This window comes from Adiantum capillus-veneris, chromosome 10 (genome assembly GCF_014529385.1).
Source record: "Adiantum capillus-veneris isolate H3 chromosome 10, ASM1452938v2, whole genome shotgun sequence".
NCBI lineage: Eukaryota > Viridiplantae > Streptophyta > Polypodiopsida > Polypodiales > Pteridaceae > Adiantum > Adiantum capillus-veneris.
This window is the reverse complement of record NC_140940.1, coordinates 100500018-100518959: the sequence shown is the minus strand read 5'-3', so window position 1 is coordinate 100518959 and position 18942 is coordinate 100500018.

Genomic DNA, 18942 nt, shown 5'->3' with positions numbered 1-18942 from the left:
TTAATGTGGAATTTTTTGAAAGGTTGTGGAGCCCCAAGGGCTGTGGCCTCCGAGCTGCCACGTGGCCCAAAGATATCCCATATGCGCAGTGTAAGGGCCAAAGGCCGCACTATATATTAAAAAGTGTGGCCTCTGCATTGTACAGAAGAGGGGAGAGAGAGGGGAGCTCTCCCCCATGGCTATGGCGTGCGCCAGCCTAGCGCTGCACTGGCCGTTGGCGACAAACCTGGTGGCAATTTTGATGGCGGCTGGCGAGGCAGGGCGGCGCAAGGGGCCCGCGTGGTTGGTTTCGGTGATGACGTGGCAGGCAGTAAGAGGGTGTGCCCACACCTGCTAAGGGCGAAAAATTTCGAGGAGAAGGGGTGTACCCCGCCACAATAGCGACATCGCTATTGCCTCGACAGGGGAGGGGTCCCGCTGCAGAAAGAGGTACCGACAAGGGCGGTGAAAGGGAAAGGACATTCAAAGGCTCAAGAGAAGGGAAGATCCGGCGGACCAAAGGGAAAGGGACCAAAACGAAAGGTGTAGCATGTAGAGGTTTCCAAAAATCAAATATGCCAAGTGTTGGTAATGCAAGCAAATTCTAAATAGAGCTCCAAATGAAGTGCACGACATGGAAGATCACCCCATTTTTCTTTTTTGGGACTCCTAGGCACACCCTTATAAAAGGAGGTTTATGTTCATTTTTTAGGGTCTTTGGACCATTGTGGCTTTTTTGCTTCTGTGTGTGAATGGAATCTTGAAGCTTGTGTGTTGTTAAGCTTGCCATTGAAGCTGCATACATCGATTGTATTACTCCCTATGCAATAATACCACTCGTTTTGCCCCAATCTCTTGTGTTGCTTCTCCCCACTCCCCTCCTCTTCTCTCGATCTTCGTGTGTTGGCCATCGCTTGCAGAGGGTTTGCCTGCAGATCGAAAGGTGCTACCAAGAGGGCAGATTAGGAGTGTTTTGTGACTCGAAAAGGGTGAGTTGAGCGGTGTGGGTTCATTGGTGTTGTGGGTGTTTTTTGCAAGGTGTGAGGTAGTTGTTTTGTATGCTAAAGCGGAGTTGTTAGTGCAAATTAGCCAATTTGAAGGAGTTATTTGAGAGGTTATGGGTGTTGTGGAATCCCTGGGCTATAGAGAGGCAAATATTTTGTGTGCTGGGTGTGTTCCCTATTCCCCCTCTCCAACGCCCTTGTATATCATATACACCGGTCAGGCACGTAATGAAATAACCTGCAAGCGTTGTCAGGAGTTTTTTGGAGCAAGGGATTGCGCATATGTACATACACATGCATGGTGCATAGAATAAAGGATTGCCCATTTTCCAGAGCCAGATGGTTGCGTGGGGCCCACATGTGTACAGCTAGGATAGCATGTACATAGTGCATCGATTTTCATCGTTACTAGTACTAGTGTGTTTTTTCTATAATAATGAGGATTTGGTAGTGCATAAAATTTCTTGAGGAAGCTATCCGCGGGCCGATGACATGAGGTAAGCAGGTGCGTCAGATGGCATCTAGTGGCGTTAGGAGGGTGAATGGGGTCAATACTTGCACGCGGAGAAGTACGGACACAACGTGGGTGTTTTCTTGTGATACTTATGCAGAAAGGTCATCATGAGGACCACTTTTTGGGGCCACTTCACATGGTGACGGGATGCATTATTGGAAAAAGTTGAGTGCCAGGTTTGCGGATGATGTAAAAAGGTGACAGCTATGCACTGCGAGGTCAGCTTTTGGCATGTTCGGGGTCCGTTTGAGGTCATCTAAAAGGCCAAGGGTGCCCAACTAATAAAGCTAAGTGTGGGAACTGAAAAAACAGAAGGAAGACCAAATGTGGAGATCCTTTCGGTGATACAGGTAGCTGGAGCACCCTTTCTGTGACCTCGCCATAGGCTATGTACTAGTGATTCCTAATTGATGCTCGGGTTCTATTGTTGGCAGTTTATGCATACATATACAGTCTATATTTTGGGTTCTTATTGCTCTACTTCTGGGGAAACTCTGCCAAAATTTTTCCAAGTTATGATGGCTAGTTTTTTGGTCTTTTAAGCCGCTGTTATGCTACTGAAATTTTGGCAAAATCAGAGGATAAGACAGGTGTGCTTTCTTGGGAGCTGCATGGTTGACTTTAATGGATGATCAAAATGGCCCTCAATTCACTCCTTTTCATTTAACTCAAAGAATCCAGATAAATGTTCATGTGTCCAGGAAGATTTTTTTCCAACAGCACATAGTCTTTATGTTCGGGCCAAGAAGATTAAGAGAGATACTGGAATGCCCTTTACCTGTTGTGATTCCGATGATTAACTATGAAAACTCATTTGATGTGCACGTGTTTGTCCTTATCTAAAGCTTGAGCGCCATTGAGGTTTCAAGGGATTGAGTCAGTCAAAAGTTTTGGGTTCTTGCACGTGTGTTTGAAGGGGTTCTCAAAGCATTGTAACTTGGGTAACCATGGCTTTCTCTTATCCGAAATTTCATGGAAGAAGTGATGAAGATGTAGAAGACTTTTTGGAAAAGATGGAGGTTGCTTGCATTAGCAACCAGATTCATGACCCTGCGCAGATGTTACTTCTTCTCCAAATCTATTTGAAGAGTGATGCACGTGTTTGGTCCAAATCGCTTGAAGAGGAGTTGCGTGGGGCTAATCCACCCGTAAGGTTGAGTTGGGACAATCTACGGCATGGGTTGGAAGTGGAGTTTGTGAAGATAGAAGATCCTAACAAAGTGTGGCAAGAAGTACAAGGTTTGGTGCAAAAGGAAGGTGAGCCAGTAGATGCATACATACGTAAATTTTCATTGGCATGGGAGCGGATGTGCAAGGCCTTAGCACCACAGGTATCCCCACCTGACATGATGAAGAAGGACAGGTTCTTGGCTGGTCTTTGGGAGAATATACGTTGGAGAGTGGAGCTAAAGAAGCCTAGGACATATGAAGATGCACTAGAGGTAGCAAGAAACAAAGAGTGGAAGCTGAGAAAAATGAGCCAGTTAGGGGTGGAGTCTTTGCCCATGAGGTCTGAATTTCAGCCTATGGACTCTTTGCAAGGTCGCATGCTAGGGGTTCATCATGAACCAGTGGTTTCTGTTATTCCTCAGGTTATGCCAGCAGTGGTCACTACAGCAGTGCAAGATGATGGCCTAAGGCAAGACATGAGGCAAGTGGTAGATGTAATGAAGAATCTCAACCTAAACATGCTAGGTCAAGTGGGAAATAATCGAGGTCAAGGGAGGTTTGCAAATCAGCCACAAGGTGAAGAAAGACCCAAGAATGGTGTTGGACAAAGTAATGGTAGGTTCTGGAGGCAGACGCCCACATGTTATAATTGTGGAGAGTTAGGACACATCAGCCCGCAATGTGATAAGCCACCAAGGATGGGAGGAGACATGTATCCATTGCCAAGATAGGTGCTAACTAGGTCAAATGATAATGGCATCGAAATTAAGGGAGAGGAAGGAACCAGTGGATTAACCCAGGAGGAAAAGGGAAAGACAAAAGTGATAAGTGTGGTCACCTTGGAGAAGGCATCAAAGCTAGAGGATACATTAGCAATGCCTATTGGGAAGAGGACCACAGAGGACAATGAAGGAAGAAGTGCCCCAGGTCCTAGTAAGAAGAAGGGAAAGAGCCATGAAGGCGAAGATGTCAAGGCTAAGAGGAAAAGTCGTCGCAAGTTTCATGTTTCAGATTTTCCACTAGGGGATGGGCAATTAATCTATGACTTGAAGGAGGATCTGACAATCAGGAAGGTAGATGTTACTTTTGGACAGCTTATAGAGATGGTGCCTAAGCTAAAGCGACAGTGGAAGAGGATGGTTAACCCAATGGAGAAAGAGCCAGAGAGAGGTTCAGTAAAGGTGTTGGCAATGGATGAGCTACCAGACATTTGTCCAATAGTAGATGTGTGGCACAAAAGAAAAAATATGGGACAAGGTTATGTGGATGGTGGAGCCCAAATATGTGTCATAACACGCTCATGCGTTGAGAAGATGAGTCTTACAGTGACTGGGGTGTCAGGCTTCCGGATCAGATTGGCAAACCATCAAAAAGTAAAATTCTTGGGTGTTGTAAAGAGCTTAGAAGTGGAGGCTTATGATGCAAAGGCAGTGGTTGATTTTCATGTGATGCCAGCAGGATTGGGAGCATATCCTATTATACTTGGCATACCATGGTTACGTGCAGTGGGAGCTGTTCAAGATTGGCGACGTGGTACGATTAGCCTCTATGGAAAGACAGGTGCCAAGAAGCTATATAATATGGACACAAGAAACGATTGGAGGAGCTTTATGAAGATGAAGATGAGTCTAGTGATGAGGACAATTCCACAGTGATTGATGAGGACAGTGAAAGTACGACCAGCAGTGATGAGGATGTTGATGTTGCATTTCTTTTGATGGACAAAGAAATCCAGGAGTCTAGTTTAGTTGCATTTGCAAATGAGGTTGAAGATGAAAGTGAAGAGCCTTATGAAGTGATTGAAGGGCTGATGCAAACCAAGGTTGAATTGTCAAAGAAGCTGCAATTGATGACACAAATGATCAGTGGGGACCTCTCAGCTATGGAGGAGATATATTTGCACATGCTAGCTAGTTTTCTTGATTTTTTCATTACTTTATATGAAGAGATCAGAGGGTTCAAGGGCGAAGAGATGCATATAGAGTTGAAAGAAGGTGCTAAGCCAGTGCGGAAAAGGCTAAGAAGGATGGGTCAAGAGCAAATGGCAGCCTTGCGGGAAGAGGTGGACAAGTTATTAAAGGCAGGGTTCATAGTCCCAATGGAGACACAGAATGGGTGAGTCCAGTAGTAGTCAGCCCTAAGAAGGATGGGATGTGGAGGATTTGTGTATATTTTAAACCCTTAAATGCAGCCACTAAGAAGAACCCATATCCTCTTCCATTCATCAATCAGATCTTGGATTCAGTGGCAGGTTATGAGAGGTACAGTGTGTGTGATGGTTTTTCAGGCTATTTTCAATTGAAGATTGCTCTTAAAGACGGCACAAAGACAACTTTCATTACGCCATGGGGCTGCTATTGTTATACAGTATTGCCATTTGGGTTGACAAATGGGCCATCTTTCTATCAAGAGAGAGCAAATTGGGTATTGGAACCATTTATTGGTAGTTGTGTTAAAGCTTTTATGGATGACTTTTGTGTCTACAGTAGTAGGGTTGAACACCATGAGAAGTTGCAGATGGTATTGGCTCGATATGATGAATGTGGAGGACAACTAAATCCAAAATGTCATCTAGCACAACCAAGGGTGAAGTTATCGGGCCATATGGTGTCAGAAAATGGCATTGAGGCTGATCTAGACAAGGTTAAGTCTATTATTCTTCTTCCATCACCTACGAGTACAAAGCAATTGGCAACCTTTATACACAAAGTGAAGTATATGGCATGGTTTATTCCATTGTCTTCACAACTCCTTTATCCATTACACAAGTGGCAAAGCATGATCCATTGCAATGCGATGACAAGTGTGAAGAAGTGTTTCAAGAGGTGAAAGAGGTGTTAGGGGGTCTGTCAGCCATGCAGGCTCCTGATTGGGAGAAAGTTTTTTATGTAAATCCATCAGTAGGGGATGATGCCATTGGAGCCATGCTATTGCAAAAGGGGAAGGGCAGCAATTATATGAGGCCAGTGTATTGTGCAAGCCGAGTGAAGTTGGTAGCAGAGAGAATTTCTCGGAAGTAGAGCTAGTGATGGCCAGTGTAATCTTTGCTTGTCGACGATTTCGTCATTACTTGCTACCATGACCTTTAGTTTTCTTGACGAGTTATGCCTTTTTGCCACAGTTAATTAATGGCACAAACATGTCAATTGTGGTCAAGAAATGGGTAATTGAACTGCAAGAGTTTGAGTTCTCTTTTCTAGTGGAAGACAATACAAGGGCTACCCTAGTTGTTGACTTACAAGGAGAATCCCCTTCTTGTTAAGGAAGAGGTGGTGAGAAGGGTAGTTGAAGAAGTGCCACAAAGCAATACACATGTTTTGTTCTTTGATGGCTCGTACAGAAAGAGCCATGATGCGGCTTCAAGGGGTATAGCACTTAATGATCCAGAGGGGAAGCTAGTATGCAAGAGAGGGTTCAAATTGGATGCTCATAGTAACAATGAGGCTGAATATGCTACTTTGAAATCCGGATTACACATTTGTTTGAAGCATGGGGTTAGAAGTTTGAGCATAAAAGGTGATGCCTTGTTAGTTGTGAAGCAAGTGTTGGGTGTGTGGAAGAGCAAGAACACCTCATTGAAGGAAATGTGTTTCAAAATTAAAGTCCTGTTAAAAAAGTTTGAAGCATGGAGCATCAGACACATTGAACGTGCTCTAAATGGAGAGGCACATGAAGCAGCTCAAAGCATGATTGGGGAGCTATTTGTGTTGAGGACCAATTTACCTCTTTATCATGGCCAGGAAAGTTTGGCTCAAGAAGAGGAGTTTTTGTTAACAGGAATCATTCCAAAGGAGATTCAGAAGTCGAAGAAGTATGGTTTTGTGCGTAGAGCATCCAGGTACAAATTGATTGGTGATGTCTTGTACATGAAAGGGGCTGATCTCATGTTAAGACGTGTACCTTGGCGGGAGGAGCTTTATAGAGTGTTGGAAGAGAATCATGAAGGGGCATGTGGCGGACATTTTGCTCTAAAGATCACCTTGCATAAGATCTTGCAAGAGGGGTATGTATGGCCTAGTTTGCACAAGGATGTTCATTGGTGTAGGTCTTGCAATAGGTGTCAAGCATGTGGGAAGAGAGTGTTGCAGCCAGAGCTATGAAAAACCATTATGGCCTTTGATGTGTTTGAGAAGTGGGGGATTGATGAAATAGGCCCATTACCTATCACAAGCAAGGGCAAAAGCTATATTTTGACTGTAGTGGACTATCTCTCTAGATGGGCAGAGGCTATAGCAATAAAATAGATCACTACAAAGGATGTGGCAAAATTTGTGTATGATGAAATATGTTGCAAGTTTGGGGTGCCATTGGAACTACTTTCATATAAAGGGCCAGGCTTTATAGCTAAACTGCTAGATTTTTTATGCGCGAAGATGAAGATTAGGCACCAACATACCACTCCTTATTACCCACAGTGTAATGGTTTAAATGAAATATTCAATGGTGAGTTGGTACAAATCCTTTCAAAAGTGACAGAGAACCAAGGAAAGAATTGGGATCTGGAATTGCCTAGTGCATTATGGGCTTACCGTACGTCAGTGAAGACAAGTACAGGGTTTACTCCATTTCATTTGGTGTATGGAAAGGAAGCACTATTGCCTGTGGAAGTAGAGTTGCCTGCAGTAAAGATGCTAGAGAAGTTGCTTGGGCCGCCTAGTGATGCATTCAAAGAGAGGCTCTTACAGTTACAAGAGGTTCAGCTGGATAGGATGAGTGCATTGGAGCATTATGGGCAGATGCAGGATAGGGCTTTGGCAAAGATAAATGAAAAGGTCAAAAGTAAGGGTATCAAGAAGCATGACTTGGTTTTGCGCTACAACAGTAAGTTGGACAACACCTTCCAAAAGAAGTTTCAAATTAAGTGGGAAGGCCCTTTCAAGGTAGTGGAGTGTTTTCCAAATGGTACTTATCAGTTGGCTAACCTGGATGGAATTCTACATAAGTCAAGGTTAAATGGATTGCGTATTAAGTTGTATCATGCCAGGTTGATGATGGTGGAGAAAGATGAGTTGTCTGAATGGCAAGTAATGTGTGAGGGATGAGGAGACCTGTGATGCGGCGAATCTCATATCTCTTTTTGCTGCTGCTGATCATGAATGATCTAGCAGGCTAGGGGATTGGCAAATTATGTCAGGAGTTTTTTGGAGCAAGGGATTTCACATATGTACATACACATGCATGGTGCATTGAATAAAGAATTGCCCATTTTCCAGAGCCAGGTGGTTACGTGGGGCCCACATGTGTACAGGTAGGACAGCATGTACATAGTGCATCAATTACACTATCACCAGTATCAGTGTGGTTTTTCTATAATAATGAGGAGTTGGTAGCACGTAAAACTTCTCGAGGAAGCTATCCGCGGGCCGACGACATGAGGTAAGCAGGTGCGTCGGATGGCATCTAGTGGCGCCAGGAGGTCGAATGGGATCAATACTTGCACGTGGATAAGTACGGACACAACGTGGGTGTTTTCTTGTGATGAATTATGTAAAAGGTCATCATGAGGAACATTTTTTGGGGCCACTTCACGTGGTGGCAAAATGCATTATTGGAAAAAGCTGAGTGCCAGGTGTGCGGATGATGAAAAAAGGTGACAACTATGCACTGCGAGGTCAGTTTTTGGCCTGTTCGGGGTCCGTTTGAGGTCAACTAAAAGGCCAAGGGTGCCCAAGTAATAAAGCTAAGTATGGGAACTGAAAAACCTGAGAGAATACCAGAAAAATGTGGAGAGAAGAGGAGGAACAGCTGCAACTGTGTTTTTACTGTTTTTGGAGCCTGTTTTGACCATAAACTGCTCATCCGAGGTAGGATTTGAGCACTTTGACATTGTACACTGGGGTTTTGGGCCGTTCCGGACACGATGGCGCTGTCTATTTTGCCAAATTCCTCACTATTTTTCTGTTTTTTTGGCTGTGTAAGTTTCTTCTGTGCAACAAAGCTTCTACTCCAATTTGTGATTGTATCTGGCATATTTTACCTATATTGTGTGAGCTATTTTCCCCATTGGTGTTGGCCCAAGCTCAATTGTGTCTAAACATCAGAAATTCTCCTCTTTTGAGCTGAGTTTTTTGGGTATGTCTCTCTCTCTCTCTCTCTCTCTCTCTCTCTCTCTCTCTCTCTCTCTCTCTCTCTCTCTCTCTGTGGAGTGGGTAAATGGGTAGTCTCTCTCCTCTCACTCCATAGGTGTGTTCCGTGTCTCAGCCAGGTGTGTTGTATAAGCTGAGTGGTGCCCCATAGAGTGTGTGTATCTCATCCCAAGAGTGTGTGTCGGGTCATTATAGAGGCGTTGTGTGTGTTTCCATCCCGCTCACAACGTGAATACAATATATATTATAAAATGGATCAAAATTGTTCAAATACAATATTTATGGATTTCAGAGGTCTCTCTCTCATCCTCGCATAGCTCAGCATAACTCCCTATGTCTATATAGAGCTCTCCGTTTAGGCAAACATCTGCCGTTTCATTTTGTAGATCCTCTCCATGCACCCCATAGAGAGTAACAGCTTGATGCTTGTCTGGCACCACCTCAGCGGCTTCTGACTGAGCATCTTCTTCGATCTTCTCCATTGATGCCGTTGTGATTGGCACATGGTAGCCCTCATACGTCCGTGCACTACGAGGGGCTACCTCTATGACGTACCACTAGTTTGGTGCAAACTTTGTAGGATGAAATATCACCTGCTGTTAACCCTCACGGCTCACGGACACCCTATCACCTACGACGGACGTTGTATTATTTACTTGTAGAGTCAGGTATCGGGCTTGTTGGTCCAATAGGAAAAGGGTAAGAGTGATCGCCGATGAGAGGCGCACTCTTACTAGAAAATTCAAGGGATTAGTTCGCTAAGCATGGGCGCCCAAGTGTGAATGGGGTGAACTCATATAAAAGTCAACTAAACCTAAAATTCACTCATTCTCTCATTTGTGCAATTGAAGAGTGCTCTTGCTCCATCTCCATCTTCTTCTTCTTCATCTCCTTGTGTGTGTGTGTGTGTGTGTATGTGTGTGTGTGTGTGTGTGTGTGAGAGAGAGAGAGAGAGAGAGTGTGTGTGTGTGTGCGATCGAGCATTGTGGCGGCACGACGGCGGCGAGGCGGTTGAGCGTGGCATAGCGGCGTCTCCCTCTTCTTCGCGGCGAGGAATCCTCCACGAAGCAAGCGTAGAGCGGTGAGTGACACACCATCATCATCTTTGAGCTTACTAGTTTAGGCTCGTTGTAAGCTTGGAGCCATTTGTGGCTCGCACATGGTGTATTGGCAAGTTCCTTGCATTGACACGTGCGACATACGCGCACATTTTTGGCGACGTACGTTGCCGGGGAATGCCATACACGAATCTTGAATGGCACTCTGTGCTTCTTTTGTGGTGCAATTTCAATTGTAGGAAAGGTAAGGAAGGAGGGTGTGTGTGTTGAGAAGAAGGATTTTGTGTTATACTGTGTATTTTTTTTGTTAATGGATTTTTCAAAGGTACTGTGTTTATTCTCTGTGTGTTAAGGTTGTTAGTTTTCTTTGTTAATGGAGTTTTCAAAGGTACTGTGTTTATTCTCTGTGTATTAAGGTTGTTAGTTTACTGTGTACAGTAAGTAGGAAGTAGATCTATGAGAGCTAATAGAGTGTGTTAGTGTGTAACAGTAGGTGTATTACTTAGAAGTAGGTAGATAGAGTGTGTGTGTGTGTGCTCTCGTGTAGGCCGCCGCGACCTTATCCTTTTTTCTTCTTTTTTTTAAATTAAAAATATTTTCTTTTTAAATTAAAAACATTTAAAAAAAAATTAAAGGTAGGACCGGGATCGGGAATATCTCCCAGACCCAAGCTCAGACCCAAGCCCAAGCTCACGCTCAGGCCTAGGCCTCATTCGCCTTTTAAAATTACGAATTTTAGCTTTACACGTAGCTAAAAATCGATTTTTTGAGGACCAACGGAACTTCAGATGCCTGAAAATTGTGTTGTAAAGCACACGGCAACCCTCTAAGTGATACGCTCGTTATGAGCTATCACACACTTTAATCAAAAAAATCAAACATTAAAAACGTAAAAAACACGAGTGAAAACGGACGCTTAAAAAAGATAAGCGGTTAACCTTCGAGGTTATTCACCGACACTTGTAGGGTGCCAAAGGCACATGCATCTGCGCTCTGGTCATGTGCTAGAGACAGAGCAACTAGAGAGAATTTTGACTTACGCGAGTTCTCAATATCCACCAACTTTAGGTTCCGGGCCCTCGGCGGAGACCCAAGGTAGTACAAACCAAGACCCGAACATAGCGGCTAGTGACTCTTCCTCTGACTACAACGTCATGGAGGGTTTCCCAATGTCTAACCCCGATAGCTCAAGTCAATACATGCATGCCATGGGCCCGCGGTCCGGGTCGAGCGTGCTTAGCCGCCTGAAGGACACTCGCTCCGAACATGGACACTCGCTCCGAACATGGAGCTAATGATGTAAATGAGGGGGGTGGGGAAGTAAATTCTCCATTCGTGACCAACATAGATCCTATACCGTTAGAGAATGTACACGTGAATACTTCATTCACTGCACCTCTGGACTCTTCAGAGTTATTTCCCTCCGAGGTCATATTGCTCGATGGTAGAAGCCTTGCCGAAGTGCAAGAGGTCGAGCGATATATCCTTGCAGCGAGGGAAAAGGAAGTCGAGAGCTTACGTAAGGTGGAGCAATGAAGAGAGTTAAAAGCGAAAGCCCCTATGTCAATATCCTTGCTAAGAGAGCAATTGAGTGCTCCTGACTTAGCAACCGCTAAGGGCCAACCCCTAGAAAGCAACATTGCACCTAGCACCTCAATCCTAGATGGAGTGTTCCTAAATGAGAACTGGGAGTATGAACTACAAATAAAAACTCTGATCGACCTATACACAGGTCACACATATCACGTGGGTTGGTTAGATGTCCTACAATCCACAATGGGCGTTACTAGTGTGGAGGATCAACAACAAAGAGTTTGTGAGGTCATCCATAGGGTCATTGAGTTAGAGAGACATAACAAGGGGATCAACATGCCTTCAATGGGTCTCATGAGATTCTTAGATACAGGAAAGGCTAAACAACCGACCTTATCGCAAATGGAGACTCCCTCGGTAAGTCCGATGGATCCTCCATATGTTGTTTCGCCAGGGGTCTCAGTGCAATCTGAGCCCACAAGTGATAGCTTTACCTTTCCAAGTCTAGCTCATCTTTCCCTTGATGACACCACGGCTACCATGCCTACCCCAATGATGGGCATGCCAAGAAACATGCCATGGACCTCATTTGTTAGTAAAGCACCGCTACATGGTAGTTCAATGCCTGCAATAGTACTTACAAGTGTGTACCAATCGTATGCACCTATGGGTCATCGCACTCATGTAGTCCCTACCCCTCCCATTATTTCAACTACCCATGCTCCACAACCACAACACCCAAGTTCTTATTTCCATGGGACTATACCGGCTAGCATTAGCATGTCACATCCGACCTCTGCTATGCCTAGGGCCACACATATGAACTTTGGACCACCACATGGCACAACATCGTACCCAACGTGGAGCCCAAGGGCTTCCTATGCACCAAGACAAATGCCAATATCTACTCCACATGTAGTCTCTGGAGCACCTCCACCCACGGTGCCTGCTCACTTAGTGACTTGGCAACATTTGCTCAAGCTATTGGTCGATCTATTGCTGAGAATATGCGTAACGTGCCTTATAGAGAGCTTAGAAGTAAGGCAGTACAAATAGCCAAGCTTACACAAAAATTTAGTGGAGACGAGGATGTGAGAAAGCATATCGAAGTGTTTGAACAAATATGCGATTCTCTAGGAGAACACAATGACCTACATAAGAGCAATGCCTTAAGCCTAACCTTAAGTGGAAAGGCTGGGGATTGGTATAGAACCCTAAGGGTGGAAGAAAAAAGGATTTACCCTACTCTTAGGAGACTGTTCTTAAAAGAATACATACGAGAGGGATTACTTTGGGGTGTAGCCTCTCATCTCCAGAAAGCCCAACGAGAGGAAGGAGAATCGGTGAGAGACTTTCTTAGTCGCTTGAAGCATTTGAATTCTCGTTGTAATCCAAATGAGTGCTTCAACAATATTAATCAATTGCTGGATAGATTCATTAGGGGATTACGACATGGGGATATCTACAATGGCTTAGTCAATAGAGGTATCACCACTTGGGAAGCAGTCACCACCAATGCGATCCAATTGGAGGATAATTTAGTGATTCAAGGAGAAAGAGTGTCTGTTGAGTCTGCATCTATTAGCTCACAAGCATCGGGGCATCAGCCAATGACCCTAAAGCCTATTGTTAAGGAGCCAAAGATATCTGAGATGACTTTAGCAGATCTCACCAAGGCTATTCAAGAGAGTCTTAGAGACAATCGTGCTCCGCAAAACAATCATATGTATCCAAGAAGGGAGCAGCAATGGTGCTCAGTATGCTATGGACCGCATAGTACCAGTGAATGCCCTATTTTTAGATTGAAATTCAATGGGAATTGCAATGCCTGTGGGAGGTATGGTCATCAAGCTAAGGATTGCATAGTATTTAAGCACGCGATGGCCAATAGACCAACCTTAGCATGGACAGACACACCTCGAGTGCCTGCATTGATGCCGGCCCCACCTCTTGAACAAACATCACAACACATGGTCCCTAGGGCCCAAAATGTTGTTCAAACAACACCTTTACCACCTCCAGTGCTAGGACCGCAACCACCACATCCGAGAATCACTTCTGTGAATCAAGTGAGTTGTGAGTCATCTATTTCTTGTTTGGAAGGCTGTGAGGAAGATATAGATCCTAATATTGTCTATGGGATGGATGTGCTTGAAGAAAGTCCACAATACTACATGGAGGACTATTGGGGACAAGTCAAACATGTCTATCGAGTAGCTACTCTTGTGGCAAGAGGCCAAAATATCAATTACACTGCTAAGAGACCACCTCTTTAATGCTATGAGTGTGGAGGCCCACATCGTGTAGCCAAGTGTCCTATTAAGCTACAAAAGAACGCCACACTAATGCAAACCAATCAAGCGAGCACATCTACAATGTCGATACTCATGTGTAATCAATGTGGCATAGATCATTTGATTGCCCAATGTCCAAATAATTCAAATGCACCGAAGATTACGCCGTTAAACTTGATTGAAGTTACCAAGGAGCCATCACCAAGTACATCTGTGGTACCAATAAACGTACTCACACGATCGATGCTCCAAAAACAAAATTTTATTCTTGAGGAAAGAGACACGGCATCAAGTGCCCAATCTCAAAAAAAGAAGAAAACACGAAGGAAGAGATCGCAAAAAGCAGCGAAGTCAGACTCCAGTTCAAAGACCAACATAGGGACTGGTGACGACCCCGTACATATGAACGACACTGAAGAGGATTCTGATTCAGGAGAAACCGTGGAGACCAAAACGACCACTAAGATAAAAACCAACAAGGAAGATCTTCATGAGCCACAATGGCCAGGATCCAAGAAGAAGATAGGAACTTACCCAAACCCTACAAAGGAGATTGAGCGAGTCAAGCAATTAAGGAGTTTGGTAGAAGATACCCAAAGGGATCTAGAACCAGCACCTAGGCAGATCCAGATTACAGACACCATGTTCCCTACGCAACAACAACCTCACCAAGTCCATAGACCCTTAGCCATACCTAGTGTCATCCAAGAGGAAAGTGACTTAAAGTCATGGGAAAGTGGGCGTACTCACTTCTTGATGGAAAGAATGTTTATAGAGGGACTACTTGATCCTGTAAAAGAAATGGAGATCCCATCTTCCCCACGTCAAGGGACTCAAGGCCAAAAGGTTCCGTTAAACATTGCCAAATTGATGGATTTCATGTCTTCAGAAGTTAGAACCACCACCATGTCCAAACTATATAAGGACCCTGAGCTAGTCTCAGCTCTTCGAGCCTTCCTCAATGGAGAACTAAAGTTTGGGCTACCACAATTTGCATAGATGGATGGAGCTGGGGAGATGCCAATAGAGGAGGAACACTTAGATCCACAACCCAACCTAGATGAGAACCTTGTTATAGAAATACATGTTAACAAGTTGGGACAATACTTTGAGGGTGATGAATCCAATGCAACCATACCAATCACTATAAGGGATTAACTGTGAAGGGAATCCTTGATGGTGGCGCTGGGGTTAGCATTGTGACTAAAAATTGCTGGGAAACTATGGGAAGACCTCACCTTGCGACCACAACCATAGTAGTGAAGATGGCCAATGGGTCTATTGTTAAACCTATTGGGATGCTAGAAGATCTCAAGATCAAGGTCTTTGGACATAAAATAAGGATTACCTTCATTGCTATGGATTTCTCCAAACACACTATGGCATCGGAGATGATCTTAGGATGTCCTTTCATGAGGGAAGCAAAAATGGTACATGACTGGTCTAAAAACCATGTCTACTTGCAGTTCCAAGATTATGTCATTCGAGTGGATCTTGTAAGGGGTCGAGCACATCCTCTAGGAAATAGGTTTATAATTGATCATAGATCTGACACCACAGTTCACTTGGCCCCATTGCAGTATTGTTACACGTGTAAAGCGAACACTGATGCAGGGGAAGATTCTTCTTATATGGATGTACTACCTGGGATGACTGAGTCAGACAATGTGGATTGGGTCCACCTAGCAGCAACCATAGATACTTGGGGGAATAGAGGGACGACCTAGGTAACACCTGCGGGGGATGAAATGCCACCACTCGTACCCTTAAATATGCTAGAAGCAATGCATATAACTTCTGACAAGACTCATCCTAATATAACGAAGAAAACATACAAGTGGGTCCCTAAATCTTCTTTAGCAACCATAGCTAGTGCTAAAAAAACATAAGCCTCGTAAAAAACGTCCCACTCGCCCCAAGAAATGTAAAGAAACGTTGCGTTGGATTCCTAAACGACTATTGGAAGCCCAAGGCTACTATCATGGAAATGATCAAATCTGGGTGCCAAAACGTAGATTGTGCTCTTACTTGTCACCGAGCCCATGTGAGCTCAATCCTGTAGCTCCAAAATGAATTGATGATCGTGGAAAGAAAAATCACAGAATGCTACACACCCGCTCCAAAGCTAGTTTGGGTACCGAAGAAAGAACGATTTGTTCCATCTAGCTCAGGAAGGGGGGAGTCCCATGAAGCTTCTAGCTCCTCATGTAATGCATCCGTAGAGGTAAAAGCTTCTCCACAACCTCCACCTAAAATAGTGGACCTCCATAAAGTTACAAAGGAATCCACACCTCCTAGTGTTCAAGAATCACCTGATGAACCATTTCAAGTTTGATCCTGGGAGAGTACCTTACCACCCTTGCAACTCGATGAGGCACCTAAGGTAATAGAAAACTACTGGCAAAAATCCTCACCTATTACCAACTGGAACAATTGGTTTCAAAGGGTGACAAGCACATTTCAAACGGTATGATCTACCAAGGAAGGGGGGAGTGTTTGCTGACAGTCATCATTCACTTGCTTCCCTCTCAACCTTCCTCCTTGACCTCTTAATCTCCAATCTTAGGGAATGTACATATAAAGCCTTATACTCATAAAAAACAAAAATAATAAAGAGCAAGAGCAATTAGCAAACGAGTATGCACAATAAAAGTCAAAACATAGACCAGACCTACATATTCACATCCGGTACACTGAAATAGAAAATTATGTCATCAAACACCTTTGATCCTCATCACTCGAGTGATGGAGGGTAGGTAGGATTATTACAATAGGAGTGTTTCTGTTTTAGAGTTGAGTGATTAGAAAAGTTATTTTTTCCCACCGATGTGCCTCCTAGAGGTATTGTTTGTGTTTCATAGTGTGTACAGGAACAATTGTTGTGGTTAGGATTTGGACCTCATGGAATCTTTCTCTCATCCACACTTCAAATCAAGCACGACCATCAACACAAACAAGTGTTTCTTGTCCCTTATATTTTTTGTATCCATGTTTGTCTGCTTTGATTGTGATTGGTAGCATAATATTCAACGCATTTTTTGTATCCATTAGCATTGTCCCTTATATTTTTTGTATCCATGTTTGTCTGCTTTGATTGTGATTGGTAGCATAATATTCAACGCATTTGCTTAGTACCAAACATTAAATTCAATGTAATTTTTTTGTCATAATCACTTGTCTAGAATTAAAAATCAAGCAGTCCGACTAAGCTAGTTTGACCAAGTTAGGTGTTACAGATCTTCTCTTAATACCATGGGGAATGCCTTCCTATTAATCAATGGTTACTTAGGTTAATCTTAATCCGATTTAGGCAGCATTGTATGAAATGTACTAGGGCTTTCTAGTGGGCTTAGTCCCTATTGACCTTTAGCTTAAGTATTATAAAGGGAGTTTACTAGTGTGATGAGCCTGGGGAGGTGTAACAGTGTTATATGACCCCCCAAAGTTACAAAATTAAAATGCTAAAAACGAACAAACAAAAAATCAAAGTGCCACAATGCATCTTAAACTGGAAGAGAAATCTCAGCTTGATTTGGTACTTCACTCACATGTATCACCTATGGTACTAGAGCCCTAGAGGTTCCCAGTGTACTTGCTTTTCCTTGAAAAGCAAAAAACCCAAGGCATACAAAATAAGCACACACATCAAAATTGAATCACTGTGAAAAGACTTTGGGGGGTCAAAGAAAAGATAATCAGTCAGGCGATGATTTCATGAGAAATTCCTTTTATCGTAGCTTAACTACAAGGTCTTCTAGGTATAGCCTCTAGTCAGCCCTCGAACATGAAATACTTGGCTCTCGCAATTAAACAACTTAATTGACCAGAGAAAATTAAGAAGCTTACCCATGGTATTAATAGTTGATCTCTAGTGCCTTTTGACTGTTAAATTAGCGACCCCGGACTTGTTTAATTTTTACCTTTACATCTGTTTATGCATTTGATTATATTGCAATTTAATGTTTATTGTTGACAAATGGTTTAAAATTTTGTTACCACTTACATTGTCTGCCTACAAGTGCATATGCTTTCTAATTGCTTATGAGAATGCAATTACTGTGCCAATGTTGTTTGATTTTGCAGTGACTGAAGGAGGCTAAGGACATTTATCTCAAGAGCTCTTCCACCTCGACGAACGAGCTTCAACTCACTACTTCCGAGGACGGAATCTACATCAGGAAGGGGGGCATGTTAACCCTCATGGCTCACAAACACCCTATCACCTGCGATGGACATTGTATTATTTACTTGTAGAGTCAGGTACCTCGCTTGTCGGTCCAATAGGAAAAGGGTAAGAGTGATCGCCGATGAGAGGCGCACTCTAACTGGAACATTAAGGGGTTAGTTGGCTAAGCATGGGCACCCAAGTGTGCCATAGCGTGTCTCGGGCTTTATCAAATCCATCTAGCCACTCTCCAATGTAAACTAGGGACTCTAATACCAACCAACCTTCTACCATGCTACCCTTCGGACGTGCCTTCTGACGCACATATCCCTTGAGCGTTTTCATGAAACGTTCTAAAAAGAACATCCATCTAAAATGTATTGTACCAGCTATTTCCACCTCATCAACTATGTGAACAAGAAGATGCACCTAAAAGGTTAGCATGGTAGTAGAAAAGTGTTTCTCAAACATGCACACAAACTCCACAGCGTTTAGTTTGGCAAATGGTATGGAGTCTACATTGATCTCCTTTTGTGAGATCCATTGCACCAACTTCGCAAGTTTGTAGATTTTGCTATGGACGTCAAGAGACAAACATTCCTCAATGGCCATCGGTAAAATAAATTGCAAAACACATCTAGCAATGATATTAAAGTCGACACACGAATTTATTACACAATTCCCACTATGATATTATTCCACTTCAAACATGCCTGATACATTTTATGCCAGTCATGTGACTTCAAACCAGTAAGCTTCCCGTTTTTAGTGAAACACGTTCGGAGCGAGTGCATTACGCTAGTGGCAGTACTCTTGATGACCTTCATAGATCTGCTTCTTCAATGAGGGCGCCTGACGTTGGTGCACCCAGTCTGTGTCAACCCATAGAAGTGCCAGTAGCAGCGGTGTGGAAATTAGTAGCCTGATGGGGAAATGCTTGGATAGGTACTAGATGTAAAGAACAAAAGATGTCATTAAGAATTGTATGTCGATTGTGTCTTTTAGTAGGTCAAGCATGATTTTTCTGACTGAGCTACTCGAAGTACCCAAAGGGCACTGCCTATCAATGTGTGCGGCTCCTGATGCTTTTTAAAGCATGTTTTTTATAGCTCTACATTTGAAACAATTGGGGACAAGGC